The sequence below is a fragment of the Lithobates pipiens genome, unplaced genomic scaffold (genome assembly GCF_037356315.1).
Source record: "Lithobates pipiens isolate NorthernLeopardFrog02 unplaced genomic scaffold, aLitPip1_a1.2 Scaffold_75, whole genome shotgun sequence".
Lineage (NCBI taxonomy): Eukaryota > Metazoa > Chordata > Amphibia > Anura > Ranidae > Lithobates > Lithobates pipiens.
The window spans coordinates 1,370,550-1,395,461 of record NW_027507898.1 but is presented as its reverse complement, the minus strand read 5'-3'; the positions used below and the strand labels follow the sequence as shown (position 1 = coordinate 1,395,461).

Here is a 24,912-nt window from a genome sequence, read left to right as displayed (position 1 = left end):
GAAGTACATCATCAGCGAAAGCTGCTAGTTTATGCTCCTCTCGGCCCATCTTATCCCCCTTATATCCACACTATTCCTTATATAAGACAATAAAGGTTCCAATGTCAGTATGAACAACAAGGGGGACAAGGGGCAACCCTGCCTTGTTCCATTACTCATCCTAAAGGGGGAGGACGAGTACCCGTTTACCTTCACCCTTGTCTGAGGGCCCCTGTACAACGCTTTAATCCAACTAATCATCCCGGGTCCCAGCCCCATCATCTCCAAGACTTTCCACATAAAACCCCAGTCTACCCTGTCAAAAGCTTTTTCAGCATCAATAGACAGGAATAGACTGGGGTTTCCTTCGCTCTTAGCTGCCTGTATTAACAACAGGGCCCGAACTCCATTGTCCCGGCCCTCCCTACCTGATATAAATCCAGTCTGGTCCGGATGGACCAACTCACTCTTCCTCTCCTTCAATCTGTTCGCTAGAATGCTTGGTTGGAGTTTAGTATCTGCGTTTAATATCGCGATCGGCCTATAACTAGAACATAATTTATCATCTTTCCCTTCCTTTAAGATTAGCGTTATTGAGGCGAGCAGCGCATCTGACCCCATATCGCATTCTTTACCCACAGTATCTGCATAACTTCGGGACCAGAATGTCTTTAAACTTCTTTAGGTATAAAGTCCTAAAGCCATCCGAGCCCGGGCTTTTGCCCGGGGGAGATTTTTTTAGGACTTCTTTCTCTGTTATTGGATTATCCATGTACTCCCTATCATACTCCGATATTGTATTTAACACACAACTCTCGTAGAAATCCCGTATCTTTGCTTCCATTATCTGTTCTTCCACTTTCTGTCCCTCCTGATTTTCCTTCCTTACAGTATACAGGGCCTCATAATAATTTCTAAACTCTTGTGCTATCTCTTTTGTAGTATAAATGGGATCTCCACCCTTATTCAGAATTTTCTCAATATAATTGACCTCTCTTTTCTTCTTCACGGTCCTGGTTAATTTTTTGCTGGGCTTGTTTCCCCGTAAGTATTGGTTCCGTGCTAACCTATTAATCTCTTTCCTGGCCGCCTCTTCCATGATGTCCTTTAATTCTTCTCTTTTACTGACCAACTCGTGGAAGACTGCCTGTGAAAACCCCCCCTATTTTTATGTTGTAATTCTAAACCATGAATTTCTTCCGTAAGTTTTTCAATATACGTTTCTCTTACCCTTTTTTTTTTCTGGCCCCTATGGAGATAAGGATCCCTCTTATATACGCCTTAAGCGTTTCCCAGAGAATATTGGGCGCTACTTTACCCATATCATTAGTTGAAAAATAAAACTCAATTTCGGTCTCTTTATCCAATAATAGACTTTCATTAAGCCGCCATGTATATGGTATCCTTTGGATCCCCGGGGTCCCCATCTCCATAGTGACCGGGGCATGGTCAGATATTGATATTATTTCAATCTTAACCTCCTCCAATACTTTGTGTTCAACAAACAAGTAATCCAACCTTGAATAGGTCCCGTGCACAGGGGAGAAAAAAGTATAGTCCCTAACACCATCATGTTTTTTCCTCCAGACGTCCATTAGTTGGACTTGATGTAATTTTGCTTTTATCTTTTTAATTTGTGCCTTACTCCTCCCCTGTGCATGCAACGTACTATCCAGCAAAAGGTCCAAACCAGAGTTTAGGTCTCCCGCCAGGACCACCGTTCCCGTCCGGAATCCCTCCAATATGGTCAATATTCTATTAAAAAATGTACAGGGTTCTTGTTTGGGCAGTATACATTGACCAGGGTATATATCCCTTCTCCCATTTTACCTTTAATGAACATATAGTGCCCCTTCGGGTCTATCCTTCTATCTAGTATCTTAAATTTAACCCTTTCCGAAAATCCAATTCCCACCCCATTTGCCCCCCTTATTGGTGAGTCCCCATAGAACCAGGTAGGATAGTCCCTTGAATGCATTTTAATATTTGTCTGCTGGGTTAGGTGAGTCTCTGGAATAAAAATTACATCTACAGCTCGCTGTTTAATTTGGGGATTTTAAATCTCTTCCCATACAAACTCAATCCCTGCACATTATATGTCATGTATTTTAGCTCCATCATCTACCGGGTTCTATGTTGGGTCCGGTTACTCTAGGGATTCCCATTCATTCTTGTCCTTCTACATATTTATCTGAGATACGTGCATGCCCCCCCCCCCCCGACCTTCCCACGACCATTCCGGTCATATATCTCACGTTGGGTATCTAAACTCATACCCACGGAGACACCTATTCCTGAGGGTGAGACTCAGGCCCTGCCAACTTAACTTTCACCCCCCCCCCCCCAGAACCTCCCCCTATTTACCAGGAGAGATCCGTAGGAGCCCCACTGTCTTTTCGGAGCTCTTCAACCATTTCCCCCTGCTCTCTCGACAAGCTTGTACACAAATAACCCGTGTCTCCCCCTCCCCCCGTCCCCTTAAAAAGGGACAACAAAGACACACCTCTCTTACCCGACTCGTGGGGCACACCTAAAAGGCTTGTGTCGCTCGCCACGCTTCGGGCACGGCCTCGCTTTGCTCGGCTCTTTTTTATTCTAACTATGTCCACTTGGATGGTGGGGCTAGAACCTGGACTCACGACGCAGGCGCCGTTCATCTTCGGATCTTTTCAGAATCTGCTTGTCATGTGTACTGCGAATGCGGACACTATCTGACAGGACACCGCCGCAGCCTCTAGTGGGAAAAAAGATTTAGACCGGGACATTTCCCAGGAAACTGTAAGACCGGGACAAAGGTCTAAATCCTGAGAATTTCCCAGGACAGTTGGCGAGTATGCTCTTCTGGCTTGTAGCATGGATGGGACATTTGGCTGAGACTTTCTCTCTCTCTCTCAATTTCCTGGGTTTCGAAGCCAACAACTCCAGGGCAGGAAGTGCATACATAATATATTACACATGCATAAAGAGAGCATTCCCTAAGACACAAAGTTCAATAGGACTTTAATGGTACCACACCAAGAAAAAATCTCCAAGTAAAAAACAACTTTTATTGTCTATGTTCAGTAAAAATATCCTAAATAAGGCACCAAGTTAAACACATAATACAAAACTGTACACTTTAAATCAAGGTGAGGACAATTATACAACATGTTATATAAATGCCGTCATACATTTTTAAAGATTCCACTCATAGCGTCTTGAATATGTTCTCGACACGTTTCGCAGGGCAGAGTCTGTTTCTTCAGGAAGACAAACTGATGAAGTAGAACTGTCTAAAGACATAAAATATGGGCATTAACTTCTTGCAAAACAATTATGAAGAAAGTATACAGTGCATGTATAAATACAAAATAATATGATTGTCACAGTGGTAACAAAAATGTGAAGGACGACCTGCTGTATAAGGACTGCAAGATGCTGATATAAATATCTAATGCTCAACAAACACTCCTATAGAGTTTGTATGGCATTAGTGTGGGCGTCAGACCGGCATCAATGAGCTTTAGTCTGGGCATTTGACAGGCATTTTACAAGCATTAATGAGGAGTTAAAAATGCTCCCCAAACACCCTATGGGCAGTTTTGAAGCATTTGATGAACGTTAAAACTGCTCCACAAATGCCTATTCCATTACAGTAAATGAACAAATCTTAATGCCCTGCAACCGCCTACCAGAGCATTTACCATAGACTTGAATGGGGGGCGTTGAAAAGGCTTCAAACACCTCCTGACTCGACATGAGGCTTCAATTTTGAAGCAACAGGATGCTAACGCTTAGTGTGAACAGCACTATATATCTATTGTATCTTGTGCATAGGCATTTGGGGGGCTTTTTAAAACTCCTCTCAAACACCTGCTCTTAATGCCAGTGTGAACTCAGCCTAAGGCAAATTCAGGTAAGTACACAGCTTAAAAAAAAAGAAAACATATATGGGCTGGCCCAAGACATTGTGCTGCCTGGGTCCAGGAATGAAATGCTGCCCAGCCCACCTACCCCCCCCCCCCCAAAAAAAATCCCACCCACCAAAAGCCCCCACAACCATTATTTTATATCATGGCAATGAAAATTAAAATGTAATTTATCAGGAAGTAAGATTTAAATGCAACAGTGGTGGGGGAGTTCAATCAAATGCAATGGTGGTTGGGGGGTTTAGACACAGGCAGGGGAGGCGGGGGGGTTTAGGCACAGACAGGGGCAGCGGGGGGGTTTAGACACAGGCAGGGGCAGCGGGGGGGGGGGGGTTTAGACACAGGCAGGGGCAGCGGGGGGGATTTAGACACAGGCAGGGGTAGCGGGGGGGGTTTAGACACAGGCGGGGGGGGGGTTTAGACACAGGCAGGGGGGAGGTTAGACACAGGCAGGTGTGGGGGGGGTGGTTTAGACACAGGCAAGGGTGGCAGAGGGGATAGACACAGGCAGGGGTGGCAGAGGAGATAGACACAGGCAGAGGTGGCAGAGGGGATAGACACAGGCAGAGGTGGCAGAGGGGATAGACACAGGCAGAGGTGGCAGAGGGGATAGACACAGGCAGAGGTGGCAGAGGGGATAGACACAGGCAGAGGTGGCAGAGGGGTTAAGACACAGGCAGGGGTGGCAGAGGGGTTAAGACACAGGCAGGGGTGGCAGTGGGTAAGAATCAGGCAAGCACCCTGACTGCCATTTGGTATCAGGATGAAATCAGAAATCATTATCAGACCCTACGCTGGTGCAGTGGGTTCTGGGTTCCTCCTGGTGTATGACAATGCCCGGCCTCATGTGACAAGAGTATGCAGCCAGTTCCTGGAGGATGAAGGCATTGATACCATTGAATGGCCCCCACAATCGCCTGACCTAAATCCAATAGAACACCTCTGGGACATTATGTTTCGATCCATCCAACACCGCCAGGTTGCACCTCAGTCTGTTCAGGAGCTCAGTGATGCCCTGCTCCAGATCTGGGAGGAAATACCCCAGGACACCCCAAGACACCATCTGTCGTCTCATTAGGAGCATCCCCAATGTTATCAGGCATGCATACAAGCATGTGGGGGCCATACAAAGCAATGTAAGGGGTGTGATGGGAGATCAATTCACTTTGGTGAGATTTCCTGTTGCCTCTCCCAGACAAAATATGAAGGGAACATTTTCTTAGTAGCAAACTTTTAGAAAAAATACCAGATATGGGTTAAGTACCCATTCACATCGTTGTCACTTGTCATACGAATTTGACAGATCCAAAAATCGCATGACAAGTCGCACCTTGTTGACAATGGAACTGATCGAATGGGTGCGTCTTCGACTTTGAGGTGCCTCGCCGATTTGAAATAGAAGTTCCTGCACTATTTTTTGCGATTTCAGTTTTGCACTTGAAGTTGCGATGACCTGCAGCTTTGAAATCTATTTCAAAGTTGGATTCGGTGTGTGAACGGGGCCTTAACCCTTTCCTACTCCATAAAAAAAACCAAAAAACGACCTTTTACTTTTGCAAACACTATGGGTCGATTTACTAAAGGTAAATAGTCTGATCACTGTGTCACTCCTTAGCTTACTGAATGTGGTGAAGCTCTGTTGACCTCCATAATCCAATCATGTGAAAGTATAAATACTGATTTTTCGATCTTCTTTGCACAGATTTTCACCACATTCACTAAGCTAAGGACAATTTCCCCTGTAAAGTCACACACAGTAAATTCAATTTCTGGGGATGTTTTGTACTCGAATGGTGTACTGAACTCCTCCAACATTCCATCCTGCAGGGGAAGAGGTCTGACTGGCAATTTTAGGGGAAAAAAGAGAGAAGACAGGCGCTAATCACTAGAAAGGGTTTCGGCGCTGATTGTGTGTTGAATCGCGGGAGCCACCACTAAAGGCACAATTGCCGCTAGAAATGGCACACTCAGTATACCTGCGTGCCGTTGTCTACAGTGCGTGCGCCATAGACAGCGTGACTGTCTTTTCCACACGGTTTAGGAGATATTTCTTGCACCTACAGGTGAGCCTTAATCTAGGCTTATCTGTAGGTAAAAGTGGTTTGTAAGGGTTTACAACCACTTTCCACCAAATCCCGTACCTGTACATCATTTGGCTTCAAGTGGTTATATTGGGGTGATATGCAACTGCAGACATCACCCCGGTACCGTTTTTTAGAGCCAACCGTCACTTCCTTGTAATAACAACCGATGCGGCTAAGCAGCGGAGAGAACGTTCCCCCCTCCCCCGCCTTCCGCAGCTCGCCCGTCCCACCAGGAGGCCCAAGCGACCAGCCGCCACGTCTGCCGGCAACCCGGACAAAGCTGGAATCGTCTTTGATCGGGTCTCGTATCTAGTAACCTGGAAGTGATGGCATGACATTACTTCCACTTTACTGGAGTCTTAACCACTTGCCGACTGACTCACGCACATATATGTCGGAAAAGTGGCTCGTTACCGCAAAATCCCCTTTAAGAGGCCGCATGCTGCACCACTGGGGACCCGATGCACGTGGCCGGTGGGCACAATCGCTGCCACCCACGCACGATCACAGGCACGAGTGCCAGAACAAGGATTTGTGTGTGTAAACACACAAATCCCCATTTTGTCAGAAGAGAGACAGATCGTCTGTTCCTACTAAGGCGGAACAGCCATATGTCTCCTCCTCTAGTAATTCCCATCCCCCATACAGTTAGAAACCCACACAAAGAACACAATAATCAGTGTTTTTTTATAACATTGATCGCTGTATAAATGCCAATGGTCCCATAAATGTGTCAAAAGTGTCCAATCTGCCCACCGCAATGTCGCAGTCCCATAAAAAATAAAAATAAATAAAAATCGCAGAGCACAGCTATTACTAATAAAAATAAAACATAAAAATAATACAAGCATTTAAAACCACTGTTGTTGACATTTGGAATGCTTTTAAGTGCAAAGGAGGACCCCAGATCCCCCCATAATAATACCTGACACATGCCTATTGGTGTCATAAAGGATGTTTACATTCATTGTGACGGCAACATAAGTGATTTAAAAAAATAATTTAATTAAAGCGACGGTGTCAAAATAAAATAGTATAAATAATTAGAAAAAAAGCGTACGTTGGTCCTGAACACACACAAAACAATCATTCCACACGTGGGGAATCGCTGCGAACGTCAGATCATGGGCAGGAATTCTAGCACTAGACCTCCTCTGTACATCTAAAGTGGTAACCTGTAAAGGCTTTTAAAGCATTGCCTATGAATAGTAAAATTTATGTTGTTTGTCGCCGTTGTGCGGGCGTGTGCAATTTTAAAACGTGACATGTTTGGTATCTATCCAATCAGCGTGACATCATCTTTTATATTTAAAAAAAAATTGGGTTATGTATTGTGTTTTTTCACAATAAAATGTAAAAAGGTGTAGTCTCTAACCCCCCCCCCCCCCCCAAAAAAAGCTGCGTTTGAAAAAACGCTGCACAAAAACCATGTGACATAAACAATGGCAAAACCCACCAACCTCACTGTGCAGAGACGGACCCCTCAGAGTCCCACTCTCCTCTATGGGGAGATTGGATGAAAACGGACCACCTCTCCGCCAGATGGATGGTGGTCCTGGATTTGGTGGACAGGATCAGATTGGATATCGGCGGATGTCAGCAGACGTGTGTCCACTAACATCCACCATTCCATAGAGGTGAATGGATGGTCTGATCAGATCCACCTGAATAACAGACAGGCCGACCTGATCGCACAGCCTGTGTGAAAGGGGGCTTAAAGTCACAACAATATCCTCCTTATTGAACAAATTGAATCCATACATATCCCCCATTTAATCACTTCAGTCCCGGAAGGATCTACCCCCTTAATGACCAGCCCACTTTTTGCGATACGGCACTGCGTTATTTTAACTAACAATTGTGCGGTTGTGCGACATTGTACCTAAACAAAATGTATGCCCCTTTTTTCCCCCACACATAGAGCTTTCTTTTGGTGGTATTTGATCACCTCTGCGGTTTTTATTTTTTTCTCTAGAAACAAAAAAAGACCAACAATTTTGAAAAAATATATATTTTTTACTTTCTGCTATAAACATATCTAATCAAAAAAACAACATTCATCAATTTAGGCCAATATGTATCCTGTTACATATTTTTGGTAAAACAATCCCAATTAGTATATATTGATGGTTTGCGCAAAAGTTATCACGTCTACAAACTAGGGGATAGATTTAGGGACTTTTTTCTTTTTTACTAGTAATGGCGGCGATCAGCGATTTTTAGCAGGATTACGACATTGCGCTGGACAAATCTGACACTAAGGCTGCTTTCACACTGGGGCGGTATTCAGTGCTAAAAATAGCACCTGTGTAATGCCTGAAAAAAACCGGCCCCTTTAACTCCAGTGTGAAAGCCGGAGGGCTTTCACACTGGAGCGATGCGCTGGCAGGACGGTGAAAAAAGTCCTGCTAGCCGCATCTTTGCAGCGGTGAAGGAGCGGTGTATTCACCGCTCCTACCCATTGAAATCAATGGGACACCGCGGCAATACCGCCGGCAAAGCGCCGCTGCAGCGGCGCTTTGCGGGCGGGTTTAACCCCTTTTTGGCCGCTAGCGGGGGTTAAAACCACCCCGCTAGCGCCCGCACACTGCCGCTAAAACGACGGTAAAGCGCCGCTAAAAATAGCGGCACTTTACCGCCGACGCCGCTCCCGCTGCACTGTGAAAGCAGCCTAAGTGACACTTTTTGGGAACCAGCGACACCAATACAGTGATCAGTGCTAAAAAAATGCATTGTCACTGTATAAATGACACTGGCAGGGAAGGGGTTAACATAAGGGGCAATCAAAGGGTTAAATGTGTTCCCTAGTTGTGCTTTCTTACTGTGTGGGCTGACACTAGATATAGAGAGAGATCGGTGTTCCTGATTAGTAGGAATCACACATCTCTCTCTTCTTCTGTGACAAAACGACGGACTGCCTGGTTTACAAACCACCGTTCTGTTGTTCCTCTGAACGATCGCGGACCCGCTGATTAGGTCCTGCTGTGTCCAATCACAGTGGGAGCGGGTTGCACGCACGTGCCCCAGACCAGGAAGTGCAAACAAAGTACAGGTATGTTGTTTTTGTGCAGCCGGGCCGCCCTGCGGCAGTAAATGTGTGGTGGGCCATTAAGTAGTTAATGGTCCTGGGACATTTTTCATGAAATTATTTCTCATTGTGTGTTTCTCTGCCTCCTTACCATCCTCATCCTCCTTGAGCTCCTCAACCTCTCCTTTCCCCCTCACACCCATTTCTTTTAAACAAGCAGTGCATATTATATTAGTTGCAATCATGTGTGAGCAAAAAATAAAAGAAAAGAATTTGGAGGGGGCTGAGAGCCATAGAGGATATTTTTTGAGTTAAGAATACATATTTGAAAAGATGGTTTTAAAATCAGAGTTTAGTGTCGCTTCTAAGTAGGACTGGGGAAAAAATCTATTTAAATCTTGAATCGAGTTGAGAGGTCAAATCGATTCAAAATTTAAAACAAATTGATTGTTTTAGATTTTTTTTTCACCAACCCGCCAGTCCTGAGGTGCTCCGGACAGGAGTTTTTAGGCGAGGCCATGGCTTCAGGCCTAGTCCACAAGGCAGGAAGCCAAGGACTAGGCCGGAGCCTCGGCCTCGCCTAAAAACTCCTGCCCACAGCTCCTCAGGACTGTCCATCAAAAAAAAACAAAAAAACAAACTTGATTTGAATCGTGAATCGAGTTTTTTTTTTTTAAATCGCCCAGCTCTACTTCTAAGCCTCGTACACAATAATCGTTTTTTTTTTGTTCTACGCGGCGGGCTAAACAAAGAAAAAAAGAAAACTGACAATTCAGGGGGAGCCGCTGTACTATCAATGCAATGTTAGTACGGCGATCTCTCCTGCTGTGTGATTCTGTTGTGCCAGGGGAACAGCCCACCCACCAGAACACTCCGGTCAGCACTGAATGGGAGTCGCTCAGCAGACCTCTTTCAGTCATAACCCTTCCAGAGAAGCTGGCTAAAAGAACGGCTTGTCGGATTGGCTGCAGTACACACGGGCCGAACGAGCCCGACATTCACCCGTGTGTACGAGGCCTCAGAGTCCCCTTCCCATCCAAGTATGAAATCATTTGGCTACAACACAAGCAGTAATACAATCATTGCATTTTTTTATTCAAAATTATTATTAATATTAAACATTTGAGAGTCTATTGTTATTCTCTCTATTGTTAATAAGAGAATCCATTTATAGTAGAATAAAATCCACCAGAAAAACTGAATCTGAGCTTTTATACAATCGACCCGTGATAATGCGATTCTATTACCCTACTGTGCAAATGAAGACAATTAGAGAGAATAGAGCATTGTGCAGCACATGTCAGAAGAAACATGCAATAATAATTCTGCCCATACGGCTTCAGTTCACAGATAGGACAATTAGGGCCGTTCACACCACAAAAACACATTCCAGATCTGTTCCGGATGTGTTTCTGCATGTGTGTCTTTAGTGCATTTTTGGATACATTCCTGATGCTTTTTTTTTCTTTTTTTCAGTGTAATGGGATCCGGTGCGTTTTTGATGCACTACAGTGCATTTTTCATGCATTTTACCGCGTTCCAGTACAGGAAAAATGCAATACTTACATTTTTTTTTCTGGAACTGGAGAGCCCCGGAACTGACCGCACTGGTGTGAAATATGCCATAGAAAACCATATAAACTACTTTCCATGCGTTTTTGATGCAGAAAAAAATGCACTGGACTGCATGTGGTGTGAACAACCAGCTATGAGTGACTCCTGTATTGTACAGCCGCTCAATACCTGGGAAGGGAGACAAGCACTATTGCCTGTTGTCAGCTGACATGGCAGAGCAGCTATAGGATCTGGAAGGATCCCGACCATATTGTTGGGATCCACCCAGCTGCCTGAATCTCAATCCACGAGTAAGGCCTGGTTCACACCTGTGCATTTTTTAGTGCGTTTTTAGTTTTGCAGAAACACACTACAGTATGGCTATAGTTCACATCCGTGCGTTTTATGTTACATTTCCTTATTTAGGGCCACATGCAGTCCAGTGCATTTTTTTTCTGGAATCAAAAACGCATGTAAAGTAGGTTATATAGTTTTTAACCCTTTCATGACTAAGTCTATTTTTGGCATCTTGTGTTTACAAGTTAAAATCCATACTTTTTGTTAGAAAATAACTTGGAACCCCCAAACATTATATATATTTTTTTAGCAGAGACTCTAGAGAATAAAACGGCGATTGTTGCAATATTTTATGTCACACGGTTTTTGCGCAGCAGTGTTTTAAACGCAACTTTTTGGCAAAAGGGACACTTTCATGAATTAAAAAAAAAAAACGAAACAGTAAAATTAGCCCAGTTTTTTGCACAATGTGAAAGATAATGTTACGCCGAGTAAATAGACACCAAACATGTCACACTTTATAATCGCATGCACTCGTGGAATGACGATAAACTACGGTACCTAAAAAATCTCAATAGGCGACAATTTAAACATTTTTTTACGGTTACCAGGTTAGAGTTACAGAGGAGATCTAGTGCTAGAATTATTGCTCTCGCTCTGACGATCGCGGCGATACCTCACATGTGTGATTTGAACACCGTTTACATATGTGGGCACGACTTACGTATGCGTATCGCGGGGATGGAGGGCGCTTTAAAAAAATGTTTATTTTTTTATTTATTTTAAAATTAATAAATTGTTTTTTTTAAAAAATAAAAATTTTGATCACTTTTATTGCTGTCACAAGGAATGTAAACATCCCTTGTGACAGTAATAGGTGGTGACAGGTACTCTTTATGGAGGGATGGAGGGTCTAAAAGACCCCCCATCCCTCCTTTACACGTCAATGTATTCAGATCGCCGAAAACGAAGATTCTGAATACTGTATATTTTTTTTTAAAACCGGCGCCATTGGCAGCCGAGTAAACGGGAAGTGACGTCATGATGTCGCTTCCGTGTTTACAATTAGGAGACTGGAATGAAGCCGCTTACTGCTTCATTCCAGTCCCTCCCCAGCCGCTGGAAGCGGCGGATGTGAGATCGGTGCTCCTGATTGAACGGGAGCACCGGTAAGAGCGGCGGGAGGGGGGGGGACGTCCCAATCCTCCGGCATAACAGCCGAGCGGCTTTTAGCCGCATCGTTTGTTATGGTTGGATAGCCGATCGCCCGCTCTGCAAAACGGTACCGGGATGATGCCTGCAGGTGCGGGCATCATCCCGGTATAACCCCCGGAAGCCGAGTACGCACATCTGTGTACGCTCGGCGGGAAGGGGTTAAGAAGAACACGCTGCATTTTTCCTGCACTGGAACACTGTAAAAAGAAACAAAAAAACACTGGAATGCACCTAAATGCACTAAAACACACATATCCGTATTTAGGGCCAGTTCATATCATAGAAACGCAGTTCGGATGCGTTACAGATCCTTTTCGGCATGCGTGTTTTTGATGCAATCCAGGTCATTTTTTCTACCTCTTTTTTCTTAACCTTAAATGTGTGTTTCAGTGCGTTTTTGGTGCATTTAGTTGCATTCCAGTGCGTTTTTGGCATGTTTTACAGTGTTCCAATATAGTCAAGTGCAGGAAAAGTTTTTTCTGGAACTGGAACACTGTAAAATGCACCAAAAACGCACTGAAACACATATGTTCTTATTTAGGGCCAGTTCACACCACATGCAGTCCTGTGCGATTTTTCCTACATCAAAAACGCATGGAAAGTAGGTTATATGGTTTCCTATGGCATAGTTCACACCAGTGCGGTCAGTTTCAGGGCTTTCCAGTTCCAGAAAAAAAAAAGTAGAACACGCTGCATTTTTCCTGCACTGATCTGTATTGGAATGCTGTAAAAAGCATCAAAAACGCACTGGAACACACATGTCCTTATTTAGGGTTAAGAAAAAATGGGAGGGAAATGCACTGGACTGCATTAAAAATGCACCAAAAACGTGCATGCAGAAAAGCATCTGGAACGCATCCGGACTGCGTTTCTATGGTGTGAACTGGCCGTAAGGACCTGTGTGTTCCAGTGCATTTTTGATGCGTTTTACAGTATTGCAGCACAGTCCAATGAAGGAAAAATGCAGCATGTTCTATTTTTTTTCTGGAACGCACTGGAAATGCAAGCACTGGTGTGAACGATGTCATTGAAAAGCATATAACCTACTATCCATGCGTTTTTTAGGCAGAAAAAAATGCACCGGACTGCATGTGGTGTGAACTGGCCCTTTACCATTGGTCATTGGATCCGACTACAACTGAGAGCAGTGAAGAATTGGGGTGAAGGGTGCGATGCCCCCGAGCATCCATTGGGTGAGGAGGGGGCATCCAGGGACAGAACAGACACAGACTGCCGAAGCAGCTCCGTCTGTCTGGAAACTCCCCAGGGGGTGGTAGGTCTGCCCACAGCTCCCCGGGCACCTCGGGCACACACTACTTGTTTGGTATATTGCACTCCGCTTCTCTGCTAAGGCAGGAATACAGAGGGGGGCGGTAATATCACTCCGCCTGACACTGCCGCACTATAGAAGCCGCATCGGCTGATGCGCCGGCTGTTCTCTGTGTGGCCGGCGTTTCCGCTGCCAATAAACAGTCCCACATCTGATAGTCGGCTCGGCAAGCCGAGGTGTCGATCAACCAGTCACTGTGTGGCGATCGACGGGTTGCCAACCCCAGCTATAGAGGGATATGCATTCTTCATATTTCATGTCTGAGGTTTACAAACACTTTTACCCCCCCCCCCATCATTAGTGGTCATGGAAGTGTCATGTGACCATCCCTGTATTAGGGGTCTGGGGCAGTGAAAGTCCCCTCCCCCTCCTATTTCTAGTCATAGCAGCCCCCTCTATGTATATGGGATGGAGGACAGGAAGTGTTACTGAATGATCACCATGGTGACCAGGAAATATAATGCAGATCTGAGGGCTGCTACTCTGCAATATATTACATTTGTTTTATATCATCAGAGGGGGGAGGGGGGTCAGCTTACACATTATAGGGGCCTCAAGTCCGCCCTCCCCTCCCCCACACCCCCTCTCTTCCAGCAATGATGAGGGGGATTAGGAGGCACAGACTGGGGGGGGGCAGATGAGGGGTGATGGGGGGCTCCAGCTATGTCTGCCCCCCCTCCCCCGGATATTATCACCTCTACAGCCGGCTATATACTCCCCATTACACCTCAGAGCTCACCTCACACCACAGAGCGCACACAGTACATTCTGTCAGACCTACCCCCCACCTACTTACCTCCCCCCCACCGCCTTCTCCTACCTACCCCCGGCTCTCCTCCCCTCTGTACTCCTCACCTGTAAAGCTCTGCTCTCCTCACTCACCAAAATTCCCGGATTGGGTGATTTCTTCAGCTTTCCCAGCAAATATAAACTCATAACAATTTCTCATACACAACCATTAGCCAAGATGGCGCCCAACTCCCACTCTCCTCACTGCACAGCCTTCAGCTGATTGGACAGGGACATAGTGGTATGCAAATTAGCTATGGGAAAACGGAGACTGCCACCTAGTGACAATTTTAAAGAATTAAACCCTTAAAAAACCCATTAGAATGTAATGAAATGTGAAATGAATGTAATGATATAAGATGTAGATGTGTACAGTGTTGTATGATGACATATGGGCAACAAATACGATGCTGTGAGGTCACCATAAGATGAATGATAGGCGCTTACTAGAGGGGGATGAGGCTGAGCCTGTCTCAGGTCACTTCTCATTACGAGTTGCTGAGTGCGGTTGCTCTGAGCTGTTGCTCTGCGATCTCACAGCGTTTGACTGCTTTTCCTTGTGACTGACTGCGATTTTATCGATTTTAATTGATAGTTATCGCTATTTCTACCATCTTATTGCTAATTATAATATTATTATTAATATTATAATTTTTTAGCCTTTTTCAGGTATAAAAGGCACCCTTATACCATCGGGATGCGTCGTCCTTCTCGTCCCGGATCCCGGCAGAGGCGTTCTCGTCAGGACGGCGGAGAGTCACCCATCGCCCATCGGACGAGGTCTAGAGCCCGTCGGAGGAGACAGGAGGACCATAGGAGCCGTTCTCCTAGAGACCGCGGCAGAGCTCCTCAACAACCCCCATCACCACCGCCACCCATCCAGCCGGGTGGTGAGGACCAGCTGACATGTTCCATTTGTTTAATAGATTTTCAAAATGGAGAAGACATTACGACTCTGCCCTGCAGTCACCAATTCCACCTGGAATGCATCCAGCGATGGGCGCAGCAGAGCAGGACCTGTCCTCTGTGCCGGGCTGCTGTTCCCCGACTGCCCCGCAGACTGCCCGCTGATGCCCCAATCACCTTGGAAGAAATGCTCAACTACTGGTTTGACATTCGTGTTGATCCCAATGGTGCTCCATATCTGTTTCTAATCCCCATTGTGTGACACATTTTCTTTTTATATACATTACATGAAGTGGTGTAGTACTAGTTCAGGGGTCTCCAAACCTTCTAAGGAAAGGACCAGTTTACTGCGGGAGGAATAGTGCCCCGTTATTGGAGTCTGTGGGAGGAATAGTGCCTAATTATTGGAGTCAGTGGGGGGAATAGTGCCCCATTATTGCAGTCAGTGGGGAAATAGTGTCCAATTATTGGAGTCAGTGGGGAGGAATAGTGCCCCATCATTGGAGTCAGTGGGGGAAATACTGCCCCATTATTGGAGTCAGTGGGAGGAATAGTGCCCCATTATTGGAGTCAGTGGGGGGAGTGGTACCCCATTATTGGAGGCAGTGGCAGGAATAGTGCCCCATCATTGGAGTCAGTGGGGGAAATAGTGCCCAATTATTGGAGTCAGGAGGGGAATAGTGCCCCATTATTGGAGTCAGTGGGAGGAATAGTGCCCCATTATTGGATTCAGTGGGGGAAATATTGTCCAATTATTGGAGTCAGTGGGGGAATAGGGCCCCGTCATTGGAGTCAGTGGGGGGAATAGTGCCCCATTATTTGAGTCAGTGGGGGGAATAGTGCCCCATTATTGGAGTCAGTGGGGGGAATAGGGCCCCATTATTGCAGTCAGTGGGAGGAATAGTGCCCTGTCATTGGAGTCAGTGGGAGAATACTGACCCGTCATTGGAGTCAGTGGGGGAATAGTGCCCTATCATTGGAGTCAGTGGGAGAATAGTGCCCCATTATTGGAGTCAGTGGGGGGAATAGTGCCCCATTATTGGAGTCAGTGGGAGGAATAGTGCCCCATTATTGGAGTCAGTGGGGGGAATAGTGCCCCATCATTGGAGTCAGTGGGGGAATAGTGCTCCATTATTGGAGTCAGTGGGGGAATAGTGCCCCATCATTGGAGTCAGTGGGGGAATAGTGCCCCATTATTGGAGTCAGTGGCAGGAATAGTGCCCCATCATTGGAGTCAGTGGGGGAAATAGTGCCCAATTATTGGAGTCAGTGGGGGAATAGTGCCCCATTATTGGAGTCAGTGGGAGTAATAGTGCCCCATTATTGGAGTCAGTGGGGGAAATAGTGCCCCATTATTGGAGTCAGTGAGGGGAATAGTGCCCCATTATTGGAGTCAGTGGGGGGAGTGGTACCCCATTATTGGAGGCAGTGGCAGGAATAGTGCCCCATCATTGGAGTCAGTGGGGGAAATAGTGCCCAATTATTGGAGTCAGGAGGGGAATAGTGCCCCATTATTGGAGTCAGTGGGAGGAATAGTGCCCCATTATTGGATTCAGTGGGGGAAATAATGTCCAATTATTGGAGTCAGTGGGGGAATAGGGCCCCGTCATTGGAGTCAGTGGGGGGAATAGTGCCCAATTATTTGAGTCAGTGGGGGGAATAGTGCCCCATTATTGGAGTCAGTGGGAGGAATAGTGCCCTGTCATTGGAGTCAGTGGGAGAATACTGCCCCGTCATTGGAGTCAGTGGGGGAATAGTGCCCTATCATTGGAGTCAGTGGGGGAATAGTGCCCCATTATTGGAGTCAGTGGGGGGAATAGTGCCCCATTATTGGAGTCAGTGGGAGGAATAGTGCCCCATTATTGGAGTCAGTGGGGGGAATAGTGCCCCATCATTGGAGTCAGTGGGGGAATAGTGCTCCATTATTGGAGTCAGTGGGGGGAATAGTGCCCCATCATTGGAGTCAGTGGGGAATAGTGCCCCATCATTGGAGTCAGTGGCAGGAATAGTGCCCCATCATTGGAGTCAGTGGGGGAAATAGTGCCCAATTATTGGAGTCAGTGGGGGAATAGTGCCCCATTATTGGAGTCAGTGGGAGTAATAGTGCCCCATTATTGGAGTCAGTGGGGGAAATAGTGCCCCATTATTGGAGTCAGTGAGGGGAATAGTGCCCCATTATTGGAGTCAGTGGGGAATAGTGCCCCATCATTGGAGTCAGTGGGGGAATAGTGCCCCATCATTGGAGTCAGTGGGAGGAATAGTGTCCCATCATTGGTGTCAGTGGGAGGAATAGTGCCCCATGATTGGAGTCAGTGGGGGAATAGTGCCCCATTATTGGAGTCAGTGGGGGGAATAGGGCCCCATTATTGGAGTCAGTGGGAGGAATAGTGCCCTGTCATTGGAGTCAGTGGGAGAATACTGCGCCGTCATTGGAGTCAGTGGGGGAATAGTGCCCCATTATTGGAGTCAGTGGGGGGAATAGTGCCCCATTATTGGAGTCAGTGGGAGGAATAGTGCCCCATTATTGGAGTCAGTGGGGGGAATAGTGCCCCATCATTGGAGTCAGTGGGGGAATAGTGCTCCATTATTGGAGTCAGTGGGGGGAATAGTGCCCCATCATTGGAGTCAGTGGGGGGAATAGTGCCCCATTATTGGAGTCAGTGGCAGGAATAGTGCCCCATCATTGGAGTCAGTGGGGGAAATAGTGCCCAATTATTGGAGTCAGTGGGGGAATAGTGCCCCATTATTGGAGTCAGTGGGAGTAATAGTGCCCCATTATTGGAGTCAGTGGGGGAAATAGTGCCCCATTATTGGAGTCAGTGAGGGGAATAGTGCCCCATTATTGGAGTCAGTGAGGGGAATAGTGCCCCATTATTGGAGTCAGTGGGGAATAGTGCCCCATCATTGGAGTCAGTGGGGGAATAGTGCCCCATCATTGGAGTCAATGGGAGGAATAGTGTCCCATCATTGGTGTCAGTGGGAGGAATAGTGCCCCATGATTGGAGTCAGTGGGGGGAATAGTGCCCCATCACTGGAGTCAGTGGGAGGAATAGTGCCCCATCACTGGAGTCAGTGGGAGGAAGTGATCCATCATTGGAGTCAGTGGGGAATAGTGCCCCATCATTGGTGTCAGTGGGGGGGAATAGTGGCCCATTATTGGAGTCAGTGGTGGGAATATTGCCCCATCATTGGTGTCAGTGGGAGGAATATTGCCCCATCATTGGAGTTGGTGGGAGGAATAATGCTTCAAGGGCAGGATAAAAGCAAGCAAAGGGCCACATCTGGCCCCAGGGCTGCAGTTTGGTGACAACTGTAAGGCCCCTTTTACACGACTGACCCGCTTGGATCCATTTTCAGTCAGATCTGAGCCGGCCACTCATTGACTCATATGGGCAGGCGGATGTCAGTGAAGATGTGTCCGCTGACACCCACCTGCCATCCGACCTGACAAGATCTGCTCAAAACAGACAGATGGCGATATGTTTGCCATCCGTCCAGCGGATCAGATGGGATCGGATGAGAACGGTCACGCAGTCCATTTTCATCCGATGTGCCCATAGAGAACAGCGGGGCTCTGATAGGTCCATCCCTGCACAGGGAGCGGAGACAGACCTGTCATCTGCCGGCTCAGCGAGGATCAACGGAGCGATCCCCCACTGAGCTAGCGGAGCCCATCCATCCGATTCGTCCCGTGTGAAGGGGGCCTAATAGTTAAGGGTTTGAAAAAAATGTATAGAAAATGTATACATGTAAATGTATAAATATTTAACATCTTTCCTCTATACAGCATACTTCTAGCAGTTTTATAGTAATTGATGTTTTGAGAAAAAAAACAAAAAAAACAAAAAAAAATTGTATGAATGTATAAGTATAGTAATAACAGATATTTTCTTTTTAGACTGGGTATTTTTATAAAAAAAAAAAAAAAAATACTAAACATGCCTATACTTACCTGCTCTATGCAATGGTTTTGCACAGAGCAGCCCCTCTGGGTACCCCCCACTGGCACTCCAGGACCCTCCTCTTCATCAGGTGCCCCCACGGAAAGCCGCTTTCCCTGGGGGCACCTGTGCGTGCTCACTCCCGAGACTCGCTGCTGCATCTATTGACACAGAAAGCGGGACTCTGGCCACCGCGCACCCCCATGTCATCGGATTTGATTGACAGCAGCTGTAGCCAATCGCTCCCACTGCTATCAGTCTGTCCAATGAGGAGAGAGACAGCGGTGGAAGCTGGATCGGATGGGCTCAGGTAAGGAAAAGGGGGGTTGGGTGGGCGGCTTCAGCAGAGAAGGTCCTTCTCCTTAGTACATAGAGTGCATTAAGGTGATAAAACTTAGGGCTTTAGAAGCACATTTAGATAGCCATACACTGTAAGATTTGGAGAGGTTGAAGGAAAGAAAACGACTGATTAGGAGAGAGCAGATCGCACACACAGATTATAGGACGAGGCCTACTACAAACATACATCCAACATTAGAAAATCGATGACTAGCATCCAGTAGGGTAGCTTAGTGTAGTTTAGTGTAGGTCCTGCCCTAGAAGAGTCTACCTTGTCGTGGTGGGCAGGCTTGGAATCTATTGGTCAAAAGTATGTTAGCGAATGGGAGAGAGGATCACTAGATCGTCACTTCTGACCAATCGATTTCACCAAAGGACTCTTGGTTTAATCAGAGCACATGAAAAAAGTTCATGAATCAGGTTTACATCCACTTTACGATGAAAGGAGGCTCCAGGCCTCAAGACAACCTTGTCCATACAAGTTTTATACAAGACAATATTGCTAGCACTCACCTCGCAGACATGATGGCAATAAGGAAGGCCACCTTGTGAAAGTTGGCTGGGGATACACTTTAAAGTGGAGCCTACAATCCTAAAATGACCCCCCCTACATGCACTCACAGCCCCCACCCCCCTCTGTATAGTAAAATGCTATTCTTCAGTTAACTTTTTTCATACCACTCTCCTGGGATACCACATCATGTATCCTAGGAGGCTACAGGAGAAGGGATCTGCAGCATCTGATAGGCAGACGTGGCGTGCATCATCTGGAGGGGTGGGGGCGGGGCTTGTGCCTGAACCCAGAAGAGGCAGCCAACTCTCAATGACCAGGATGGCAGCATGGGACCCAGGATGTGACAACTGAGTAGCGGATCGCAGCAAGACAACACTGGATTGTCTGGGCAGAGACAACCCAGCATAAGAGGGACTTAAAACAATGTTATATATATAACCATATTATCTATACCAGCTTTTATCAGCCAGGATGTCCAGGCACCCTGGGGCACCGTGAGGTTTCTTCAGAGGTGCCTTGGCAAAATGCCTGAAAATTGCCCCAAAATTGTATACAAGCCAGCATGTGGATAAAGCTGCCTTTCAGCCACAGGTTTCCATTGTGCACCATTACAACCTTCTTGAGGGCACTTTAGCTGAGTGATGGAGAAAATTTGAGGGAAAAGAGAAACCTTGGAATCCTAGTCAATACCAGTTTATAAAAGATGATTTGCTTTGGAAGAATAAATCCCCCCCTAATGTTGGGGGTCCTACATGTGTGGATGCTGCTGTGTTATGCAAAACTATTAGAATAGTTTTTACCTTTTGAAATGGGGAGCCCCCAGACTGTCCATATTTTTTAAAGGGTGCCTTGACTGATAAAAGTTTGAAAAATAATGATCTATACAATGAAAAGACTGAAAAGATTGTTCAATGTGCCATATATTTAATTGCCATTAACAATCAGGCCGCCTTCACACCTGGCCGACACATTGTTTTGTTTTGGTGCATTTGTTGTGTGACAGCATAGGGCAGCCAGCGCCAAAGTAGCTCCTGTACTTTTTTTTCAGCGGAGAGCCAAGCATATTTTGTCACAAGACTGCTACCCGGGTTTGGGGTGACATTGAGGTTCTGTTCACACAGGAAAGGGGTGTTCTGTGCACATTTCCTGCATGGGAGGGGAACACGTTTCACATGCGGTCTCTTTTTATTTGTTTGATTTTTAGTTGATGATATTGATTAGGAGGTGATCATGGATTTTGTAAAGGGTGCTGCCTTTCAAGACGAATACGAATTGTATAGATTGATGTGTCATTATAAAACTTGACCACTAGATGGAGATGGATTATCCACTCTGAATTAAAGTGATAGTAAAGTCTTTTATGACATTTTTACCTATAGGTAAATTTATAATAAAGCTTACATGTAGGTAATAGGAATATATAATAAATGTGCACTGTTTAGGAGATATTCCAGTGAGCAGCAGCCAGTGACATCACCAGCGCATGTACTTTGAAGAAACTGAACATTGGTGCCATTCCTTCAGAGCTCTGTGTTGAGGCTCCCGCACGAATGCGCTGGACTGACATTTTTGCAGCTACCACATCCAAATTGCAATAGTGTGAACCCAGCCGTAGCCTCCCTGGCGGTATGATTATGTCAGATCTTTGCGTCTCAAAGCAGTACAATTATTTTGCATAGGAATTTGGCGTTTTGTGTTAGAAATAACACACTTAAATCTGTCCAAACAAGAGTCTAGTAGACATCCCGGGTATGATGAAGTTTGAAACACAAACTTATAATATAATAAATATAAATAATTCTAAAAAATAATAATATGATAGTAATAAAATTAATTTCCACATAATTAACTATCACTCAATTTTGCAAGTGTTCTAATTTACTATTGGCGTTTTCTAGCTGGTCTAAAAACACTTTTGACATAAAGGCACACTTTTTGGTTGCTATGGACAATTTCCAGTTTCCAGGCAGTATTTATAATACAAGAAGAATCACTAAAAAAGAGTGTATATCCTCTGATGGGAAATTAAATAGGGTTACTGGCAATAGGTAATAGTACAAGAGTAGAAGAGATTAGAGTCTTTCTACTATTACCTATTGCCAGTAAACTATTTAAAATCCCATCAGAGGATATACACTCTTTTTCAGGGATTCTTTTTCTATTGTACTAGAGATGTGGGTTCACTGACAATCAAGTCTCATACAGGGGCGACACCACTCCTCTGTAGTGATGGCGGAACGGTTCTCTCCCGGCGGTTGTTTCGTGGCGAATTTCGGCTGTTCGCGGTCCGCCCGATCAGCGGACTATTGCCGCCATTCACCGGGCGGGCTTCCGTGTTTACTGTGTAAAAGAACTTTGACCTATGATGACACATCCATCATGGGGTACAGGCAGGCATGTACTGGCCATCGGGACTACCGGGAGTTTCCCTGTGGGCCGATGGCTCAGTGGGCCACTCTGATGTAAGGGGGCTGGTGATGGGACACTCTGATGTAAGGGGGTGCTGATGGGACACTCTGATGTAAGGGGGTGCTGATGGGACACTCTGATGTAAGGGGGTGCTGATGGGACACTCTGATGTAAGGGGGCTGGTGATGGGACACTCTGATGTAAGGGGGCTGGTGATGGGACACTCTGATGTAAGGGGGCTGGTGATGGGACACTCTGATGTAAGGGGACTGGTGATGGGACACTCTGATGTAAGGGGACTGGTGATGGGACACTCTGATGTAAGGGGACTGGTGATGGGACACTCTGATGTAAGGGGGCTAATGATGGGACACTCTGATGTAAGGGGGCTAATGATGGGACACTCTGATGTAAGGGGGCTAATGATGGGACACTCTGATGTAAGGGGGCTAATGATGGGACACTCTGATGTAAGGAGGTGCTGATGGGACACTGATGTAAGGGGACTTGTGATTGGACACTCTGATGTAAGGGGGCTGGTTATGGGACACTCTGATGTAAGCAGGTGCTGATGGCACACTCTGATGTAAGGAGGTGGTGATGGGACACTCTGATGTAAGGGGGCTGGTAATGGGACACTCTGATATAAGGGGGTGCTGATGGGACACTCTGATGTAAGGGGGCTGGTGATGGGACACTCTGATGTAAGGAGGTGCTGATGGGACACTCTGATGTAAGGGGGCTGGTGATGGGACACTCTGATGTAAGGGGGCTGGTGATGGGACACTCTGATGTAAGGGAGTGCTGATGGGACACTCAAACTGTAAGTGGGCCGGTCTGGATGAAGTCCAGGGCCACATTTCTGTCCCAGTCCAGCCCTGGGTACAGGACAGCCAATTGAGACATTACAGCACATGGACACTTGGACATTCCCCCTAACTTATAAATAGACCTGATCCGGCGGCCATTTTACATTCTTTCTTCTGTCACTATAGGGAGAGATTGCTGTGTGGAGCAGGGAGAGATTGCAGTGACCCAAATCGCTAGCTATTTGGTACACAAAAGTTCTTTTCAGGACTGGTATAGGTGTTAGGTGTAGTTCAGGATATAGGTTTGAGGCACTGCTGTGCTACTGATTGTTGCAGCAGCCTGAGTGTCTTTTGTCAGTTTAGAGAAAGGGACAGGACGGTGTGTGCTGCAGGGACAGTCAGTTTAATCATTAGCTGTTACTATCAGGTCCACAAAAGTACTATTCAAGTTATTGTTCCAGCAGCCTCTCTTTTGTCAGTTTATATAGGGACAGGCAGGAAGCTGTGTGTGAGGCAGTGAGGGTCAGTTTAATCAGTAACTGTTACTATATTAGGTCCACAAAGGTTCTTTTCAGGACTGGTATGGTAATAGGCTTGTACACGTATAATATTCTTTCCTCCAAATATAGAAAGAATATTATACTTGACTGCTGCCCTTCTGCTGCAGTCTGCTAATCAGTCACAACCTACTTGTTCCACAAAGGTCCTTATAAGGACTGGTAACTTGGTCTAGGGTGCTAGAGTACATAGGGTTGAGTGAGGTACAGTCTGCTATTCTATAAGGACTGGTATAGGTCCACAATACATAGGGTTGAGGTGCACTACTGCTGACTGCTGCCCTATACTGCAGCAGTCCTTCATCAGTATAGGGACTGACGTACAGTCTGCTAATCAGTCACACACAACCTACTTGTTCCACAAAGGTCCTTATAAGGACTGGTAACTTGGTCTAGGGTGCTACAGTACATAGAGTTGAGTGAGGTACAGTCTGCTATTCCGTAAGGACTGGTATAGGTCCACAATACATAGGGTTGAGGTGCACTACTGCTGACCGCTGCCCTATACTGCAGCAGTCCTTCATCAGTATAGGGACTGAGAGTTTTGTCACAGGGTTATTTAAAAAATGACAGGCAGAGGAAGAGGCAGGCCCTTCCGCAGGGGTAGGGCAGGAGCAACAGGCTTGATCCAAAGTGGGAAGTTGCAGAAGGTGCGTTCAATTCATTTAAAGGACGCACCAGACTTGGTTGAGTGGCTCACTCAGCCTTACTCTTCTGCACCCTCCTCATCCTCTCGATCTGCACCCTCTTCTTCACTCTCTGCTATGTGCACCCCCAAAGACACTACCACCAACAACACCATCACCTCCACATACCTTCCGCTTGAGTCACAGGAATTATTTTCCGATCCATATCAAGACATTTCTGATGCGCAGCCACTCTTGGTATTGGATCAGGAAGAGGAAGTAGCAACAAATGCTACTCAGCAGTCTGACGCCAGTACCCAGATCAGCCCAAGGAGGAGGTTGGTCCCCGGTGTTGCTGCCTACTTCGAGATCTCTACTTATAGCGGTGGGGAAGGTGACGTCGATGATGACATGTCTAGTGATGTCACGTGGGTGCTCACAAGAGAGGAAGAGGAGGGGAGTTCGGAGGGAGATATGGACCAGCAGATAGGGAGGAGAAGCAGGAATAACTTACATTGCACAGGAGGGACAAAGCAGACTGCAAATGTATCAGGAGCGAGTCATCGACCATGTACGGTGTTAGGTGCAATTGTCAACTTAATTGCTTTCTAGTTTATATTGCTGTGC

At 46.2% G+C, this 24,912-nt stretch overlaps 1 long non-coding RNA gene across 1 annotated transcript in view; it reads right to left on the bottom strand.

The window, feature by feature from the left end:
• Positions 1–3,006: 3,006 nt before the first annotated feature.
• The window catches only part of LOC143959450 (uncharacterized), a 55,759-nt gene continuing 33,853 nt past the window's right edge, over positions 3,007–24,912 (bottom strand). Inside the window, exon 2 of the long non-coding RNA XR_013270236.1 lies at positions 3,007–3,251. This is a non-coding gene — a long non-coding RNA (uncharacterized LOC143959450). The remainder of the gene's footprint in view (positions 3,252–24,912) is intronic.